This window comes from Triticum aestivum, chromosome 4B (genome assembly GCF_018294505.1).
Source record: "Triticum aestivum cultivar Chinese Spring chromosome 4B, IWGSC CS RefSeq v2.1, whole genome shotgun sequence".
NCBI lineage: Eukaryota > Viridiplantae > Streptophyta > Magnoliopsida > Poales > Poaceae > Triticum > Triticum aestivum.
The window spans coordinates 77343478-77350429 of NC_057804.1; the positions used below are offsets into that span (position 1 = coordinate 77343478).

The 6952-nt window shown below is 47.7% G+C and overlaps 1 pseudogene; it reads right to left on the reverse strand.

Annotated features, from left to right (window-relative positions):
- Nucleotides 1–2431: 2431 nt before the first annotated feature.
- On the reverse strand, nt 2432–3533 carry LOC123089979 (probable serine/threonine-protein kinase WNK9; annotated as a pseudogene).
- Nucleotides 3534–6952: the final 3419 nt, after the last annotated feature.

Here is a 6952-nt window from a genome sequence, read left to right on the forward strand (position 1 = left end):
CACCATCGAAAGCGTCAAAATCATCTACTTTTTGCCTCTTTGTTGACCATTATGCGGTTCACCGATCTAAGCTCCATCCTGCGGAGACACGATGTTGAGTGAGAGGATGCATCAATGTCGACGGTCGGGCATGCACCTCTCGCAAAAGTGAATTGGAAGTAGATGGCATGCAAGGGTAGGTTAACGACAGCAGCTGGCAGAAACTTCGAATATGGAGCAAGGATAAATAGACAATCAAGTCATGGTCTCCTTTTCTCTCTTATTACTAACTAACTAATTCAAATTTTTTTACATTTATCAAAAAAAACATCTTAAGAAACAAATACCCTTTCCTATTGATTTTAGCTCTAAAGCTTTTTGTTGCCTCAAACTCACTGACCTATATTGAACCATTCAATATATAGCACACCCTTTTTTGGGGAGCGGATATATACTCCTAGAGTCTATGCCTCCATTTTTCTATGGTTCTCATTGACTGATAACTACACATCAAGTGCACCTTGATACTGGTAGCAACTGGTCGCGCACTCCCACACTCGCTTTTTTATTATAGGGCCAAGATGATACGATCGAAAATAATTCAAGCCCTATATCTGCACAACAAGATGTAACAGAACATCCTTTCATTTCATTGATCAAAGCATATTTGTAATCACTCAATTCATAGTTTTGAACATGTCAATGGCAGGACTGACACGTCCAACAATCATACATATGTTGTCAACTCTTCGCTTCGATGGTGGTGGCTAGGTCAACCTAGGTGCTAGGTGAGGAGACCATCATACGCAGTGCCAGTTCCTAGAGGGCATCCGAGGAGGCTGGAGAGGCTTGCCTCAGGCAGGAGCCTAGAGACGTCGTCCCATGCCCGGCAACGCCAGCCACTGCATTTCCTCGCTTGACAACTCGACATTCTTTAAACAGCCTGAAATAATTCGTAGTGTCATTAAAGACTGAAGTAAAGTTTGATTTAAAAGTTTCTTCAGTGCTATATTTACCACTGGTATGAGTAAACCTTAGCAATAAATTAATATGGTCGGTAAGATACATATGATTTTTCAGTAAGAATTCACCCTTCCAAAGCACGAAACTTGCAGATTGCCACCCATCTTCAGTCACACTTGAGACCAGAGAGACTGAAATTGAAGGCGCTGGAATAGACCTCATCTTCCTGGAGGTAAGAGTTATTCAAGAGCTCACTTGCAGGAAGTCTTTCATCTACAGGAACTAGACAGATTTCTATGAAATTCTACTTGTGTTCCTGACTCTAAGTTATACCTACTGAAGTATTTTAGCAGTAAACATTATGTTAGCGTCAGACTTACATAGTTGCTTTCGAAGAGCAAAAAGTTTAACGCAGCTGTATTAACAGGTCAAAAGTAACACCCGTTAACTCCATAATCCTAAATCTCAAGAAAAGACTCACCAAAAAAAGAAATAACATGTAATAAACTGTTACCAGGAGTCCAGCATCGAGGACATCGCCTTTTGAAGAACAAATGCCAAGTGTATGTGAGCTAAATATACTTATACAGATCTAGGGGATACGATGAGACTATGCTTCCAAGCACAGAAAGAAGTACATGATCGGCAATGGCACAAACAAATCTGCACATAGTAAATAATCTGATACAGTATAGACTATACACCAAGGGAAAGCGGAACAAAGCAATTCACAAAATGTACAAACTTTACTCTACAGACTCTGCAGGCTATAAAATCAGAACATATATATACTCAGGTGCAGATTCTTCAAAATAACTTCAATTGGTTGCACCTTTTCTCAGATCAAATACAAATAGTAGCTGCATTTGTGTAGAACAAAGAATGAAGCATTCATAGCTTAGTTGCCCTTTGCTTCAGTTAAACAATACGTGCTAGCTTGCTTGATGGTTGTGCCCAAAAAATCCAGAGTGAACAACTCTGAACCTGGCTCTAGCTAAAAGAACAAAATCATTGGCTTAGGTAAGCTTTACTCAGGTTGCTTGATGGTTGTGCCCCAAAAATTCAGTCAATAACTCTGAACCTGACTCTAGCTAAATTACAGACACTGTGACATGAGTAGCAACCTGAGTAAAACTTACCTAAAAGAATAACATCACAGAGGCCTCTCACCAAGGACCCGGGAAGCATGCGTAAAACTGATGCTCCTTTCCATAGGAGAAATATAAGTGAACTGACAATCAACTATTCTAGTCATCCATGCTTATATATAGTATAAAAATATGGTGAGTTCAGAAATTAATCTTTTCTTTAAAACTAAACAAAGAAGGAAAAGAAACATACATGTGCGACCGATCGAATAGGGAAGACATGGCATAATTGTTGTATGCATGTACCCAGCAGTGGGCGTTTCAGGCACCCTGCAGGTAATTTTGTTGGACACTTATCCATTAACAGGAGCATCAACAATGGTACGGAGGAGGAACTGTGGCTATGAACAGACCTTGCAATGAATCTCGGTGGAGGCAGCGTCGAGCGCAGAGATTGCGCATGTGACCGCAGACGATGTGAGCACGGCCCAGTTGCAGTGATGCAGGGAGGATGCGAAGGGCAGCGGTGTGCTGCTGGATTGACAGAAGAGGCTGCGAAGGGGATTGGAATACCCAAGCAACTCATTGTATTGCCAGTGAAGCGTTCTAGTGCCATAAAGTCTAATGCGCCTGCATTTTAACACAATGGTTGTTAGTACACGACTAAAATAAATTTTTAAACAAAGTAACCTGAGAGTGTATCCACAGTAAATAGAATAGGTATATTTTCACAGATCCGTAGCTGTCAGAAAAACACAATGTCACACACCTTTGACACTTTGCTTTTTCCATTGATGCAATAATGTCGCCAGACCATATAGTCGCCGATCTTCACTGTTCCATCAGGACTATTTATGAATATATTGTCACACTTTAAGTCGCTATGTATATTCGTTGGCGTCGGACTCTAATGATATTCCAGCCCTGTCAATATCTGTATTGGCCATCGTCTCATAGCTTTCATACCCACTTTCTTGTGCTTCCTACATAACCTGGTCATTGTTTCAAATTTCAGCAATCAAAATGTATTGAATAGAAGGGCGATAAGAGTGAAATCTATCTGTGGTTAATTTTCTAGATGCATTTAAGATGTGCGGCCAATCCCAATCTAATTTCCTTTGCACAAGAACAGACTCCGGTGTAGTTAATACGACACCAAATTAATAAGTACGTCAACTTGTAAACAAAATGGGTAATCCATAATAGAATCAGGCAAAGTATTACGAACGCTCCCCGGTAGGAAGAGACATATGAGTTGTGCTAAAGAAAAAGGGACATACTGCCTCGCATGCGAGATGTGCAGGGCTCTGTGATGATGTTAACTGTATTCTTGTTCTCACCAACCCATTAGGCGAACAACTCCTGAATGTTCTTGTCCCTCGGCGTCTTCAACAGCTGGATCTCCATACTCATTTGTTCTATCTTCTCTGAGGAACTCATGACAGAATCTTCAATCTATGTTTAGCTCCATGTCACCTCATCACCCTCCAGCATATCGAAGGTTTAATAGCTATTGGCACAATATACATTAAGGAACACGTGGTGAGCAATTTCCAGTCTTACATGGCCACTGATAAATTCCAACCCAAAAACGGAACTGAAATGTTTAAACTTGATTAAAAAACTGGGGTTTATTATAGGCTATAGGTTTGAATTTGGAGTCTAGCAGGCATACTAATAATGCAGCAAAGCGAATCAGATGAGCAAAATTAAATACGTTTTCCATGAATTTGTTGAGGTTCACTAAAAGCATGAAATTCATCAGTGGATATTGTAGAATTCAAGCATGAAAGGTCGCACTTCATAGATGATTGGCTGAAAACAAACGTGTGAAATCACACTCTAGACAATGGTCAATGACACAGATACGTAGAAAAAACATCAGATAGTTCAATTGAAAGATACACTGTGTTGGCCACGGGCGCCTCATGGCTTGGCTCGGCTTGTTCGCCTCCTCCAGAAGCAGGAGGACCTCGCCCAGGCGGGCGTTGCTCCAGTACGCACCTATGCCCGGCTTGGGAGCCCGTGGCCTCGGCGGACCTAGGACGCGCAGGATCCACGATGGCGCTCCCGTACGCTCCTACGCCCGGGTTGGGAATCGGGAGCTCATGGCCTCGCTGGAGTTTCGTCCAGGCTGCGGGGGCACGCACACAGGGCCCATCTCCGTCGAGCACAACCAGTGCATCCACTTGCGGTCCAGCGCGGCAACCCGCGTTGGTCCGGAGGCGGCGCTCCGGTAGCCGGCCGGCGTGGGGTGGCGGTCCGGCATGGAGATCCAACGACCATGGCTTCCGCTTCCTGTGAAGGGGGGGAGAGAGAGGGATGTGAGAAATAGAACCAGAGGAAGGGAGGGAAGAAGGAGAGGAGGGCAGGGCGGCGCGTTGGTCCGGCGGCGGCGCTCCGATGGCCGGCCGGCGCGGGGCGGCGATCTGGCATGGAGGTCCAGGGCCATGGCTTCCGCTTCCTGCGAAGGAGAGAGAGAGGGGGATGTGAGAAATAGAACAAAAGGGAGGGGAAAGAAGAAGGAGAGGAGGGCATGGCGGCGCGTTGGTCCGGTAGCGGAGCTCCGGTGGGCGGCGGCGCGGGGCGGTAGGGAGGCACGGGCGCGAGCCGCCCGCGCGTGGAGGCGCTGGTTGCGGTCGGCGGCGGCGGACACGGGCAAATGCAACAGGGTGTTTTTTGTCAAAACGGTTTTATCAGATCCACTTAAACAGGACTGCGGGTTTATTTCAAAGTAATATAGGGGCTCTTTCGTAAAACACCGACGAGGTACGACCAGAAGCGATCCGTGGTTTATTAGTAGGTAAAGATTAAAACAGCAATCTGACGTAAACCTAGCCTACGGCGGCGCCCGCCCTCCGCGTCCTTGTAGCTGCTTTCTGGTGATCGTCGGGTCCATCTCGCCGTCTCCATAACCGGCAGAATGAGACTCGTAAAGTGAAGGTGCGATCACCGGTGAGGAAGGGTAGGACATGAGAGAAGGACCGACCCACTTGGGACTTGAGGCCCTGCCGCCTCCCATGCACTACTCCTTCTCGTCGGAGTCCGCGAGCTGCCTATCGTCGGTGGACGTGAGGTCAACAATGGACGTGGACAGGACCCCGTCCCACCGGCGTGCCTGGAAGTTCGGTGGCGACGCATAGGACGTGTAGCTGGCGGCGTTCTCGTCCGCGATCACCTGCGCGACCATTGCCGCCTCCGCGTCGGACTGGGCCGCGACCGCGTCCCGCTGCGCCAGGACAGCGTTGCATGCGACGGCGTGAGCGCGCGAGGCCTTGTAAAGCGCTCGCTGCTTGGCGGCGAAGTTGGGGTTCGCCGCGACCATGGCCACCATGGATTCCTCGCTCGCGCGCTCGCCATAGATTTGGCCCTCCGCCATCCGGTGCTGCTGGAGAAGGAAGAGATTGCACCGTTGCTCCTCCTGCGCCCGCCGGAACGCCGACATAGGCGTCACCGTGGGCAGCTCCTCCGCCATTGCGGCGTTGAAGTGCGTCTGCGCCTGCTCCATGGTCAAGCCGGCATGGAATGGTGTCGACGCCGAGTTGTCGTCCGAGCCCGTCTCCATTGAGAGGTCATCATTGGAGATCTCCGGAGAGCTGGCCGGCATGCTGGCCTCTATTCTCCTGGCACAACGGCTCTACCAGGCGGACGCAAAGGCGGCCACCTTGAGCTTATGCTTCATCTTCAGGCTCTCCCACAATGTATTCCCGCTCACGGTCATGGCGAATGTGGTGCACGGGAGGACAAGGAGGATGATGTGGAGCGGACTTGATGTGGTGTGGTTTGAGCCGAGAGTGGCCGCCATTAAATGGCGGATGCCAGTGAGGGCAAGCATCCGGGTGTGTCAACGCAATGGCACTAGAGTTGGTTTCTTGGCCGCGTGCGTGTTTAATGGCGGTAGACGGACGGACAGGCATTGGTCAGGCGTGGTAGATATTTGTCATGTCTGGTCTAGTAACGTCTCTCAAGCATTGAATAGACGTGTACACCATGGAAGCGGCACGGGCGGCACCCTATGTCGGCGAGCCGCTTCAATGCCCACCACGAGTGAGAGGCCACGTCCGCTCTGGGCCGGCGTCAACACGGAGCTGCCATTCTAGAACAACATGAATGCGGGCAACCGCTTCAGGTGAGGAAGTGCACCGGTGAGGAAGGGGCCTTTGGATGGGCGAAGCTTGTCGATCATGTGTGTGGCAGCAGTTCGAACGCCCACAAAACCCATCCCCCCTCCAGTTTGCTTCCGGTTTGCAAAAAAATACATCCCGACCGGCTCGCGGGCAGATACATGACCGCGTTGGATGGCAAAACACGTTCAGATCATGCGGTCCGGACGTATGTGGGCAGTTTGAGGCTCCATGTTGGAAATGCCCTAAACGCGCAAACATATTCGAAAAACTCAGGAGGAAGTTTCATTTCATTTCATAAGGAGTAATTGCTCCTTGCAAATTTAAATATTTTGAAATGATTGGTTTTTTCAATGGACCAGGATAATTTGGGATTTACATAGGTTTTCTTCTAACCCTGAGATTTATTTGAAAACAGACAACTTTTTGTTAATCTTAATCCAGATTAAAATCATCATAAGATTACTGATGTGGCAAATAGTATACGAAAGAGTAGGAACATCTAGCATATTTACATACGGATCAAAGGCATATGTCAACATGAAGAGGTTCAAAACATACGAGTTCATTGGAATCTCCGGTGCAAGAACTTCATCAACCATGGTGGTGAATACGAGGAGGTCCTCCGTCATAAAGGATGTAAAGGAAACTAACAGACGATTGTCAAGGATGTAGTCGGACTTAATCCACTACTCGCGTCGAGATATTCCCCCCAAATCTTATCACCTCTCACCCAGTGCAAATTCTCTAAGGGATGCAGTTTCAGAAGCTTACTCTCCCGAACGGTTGTATACAGAG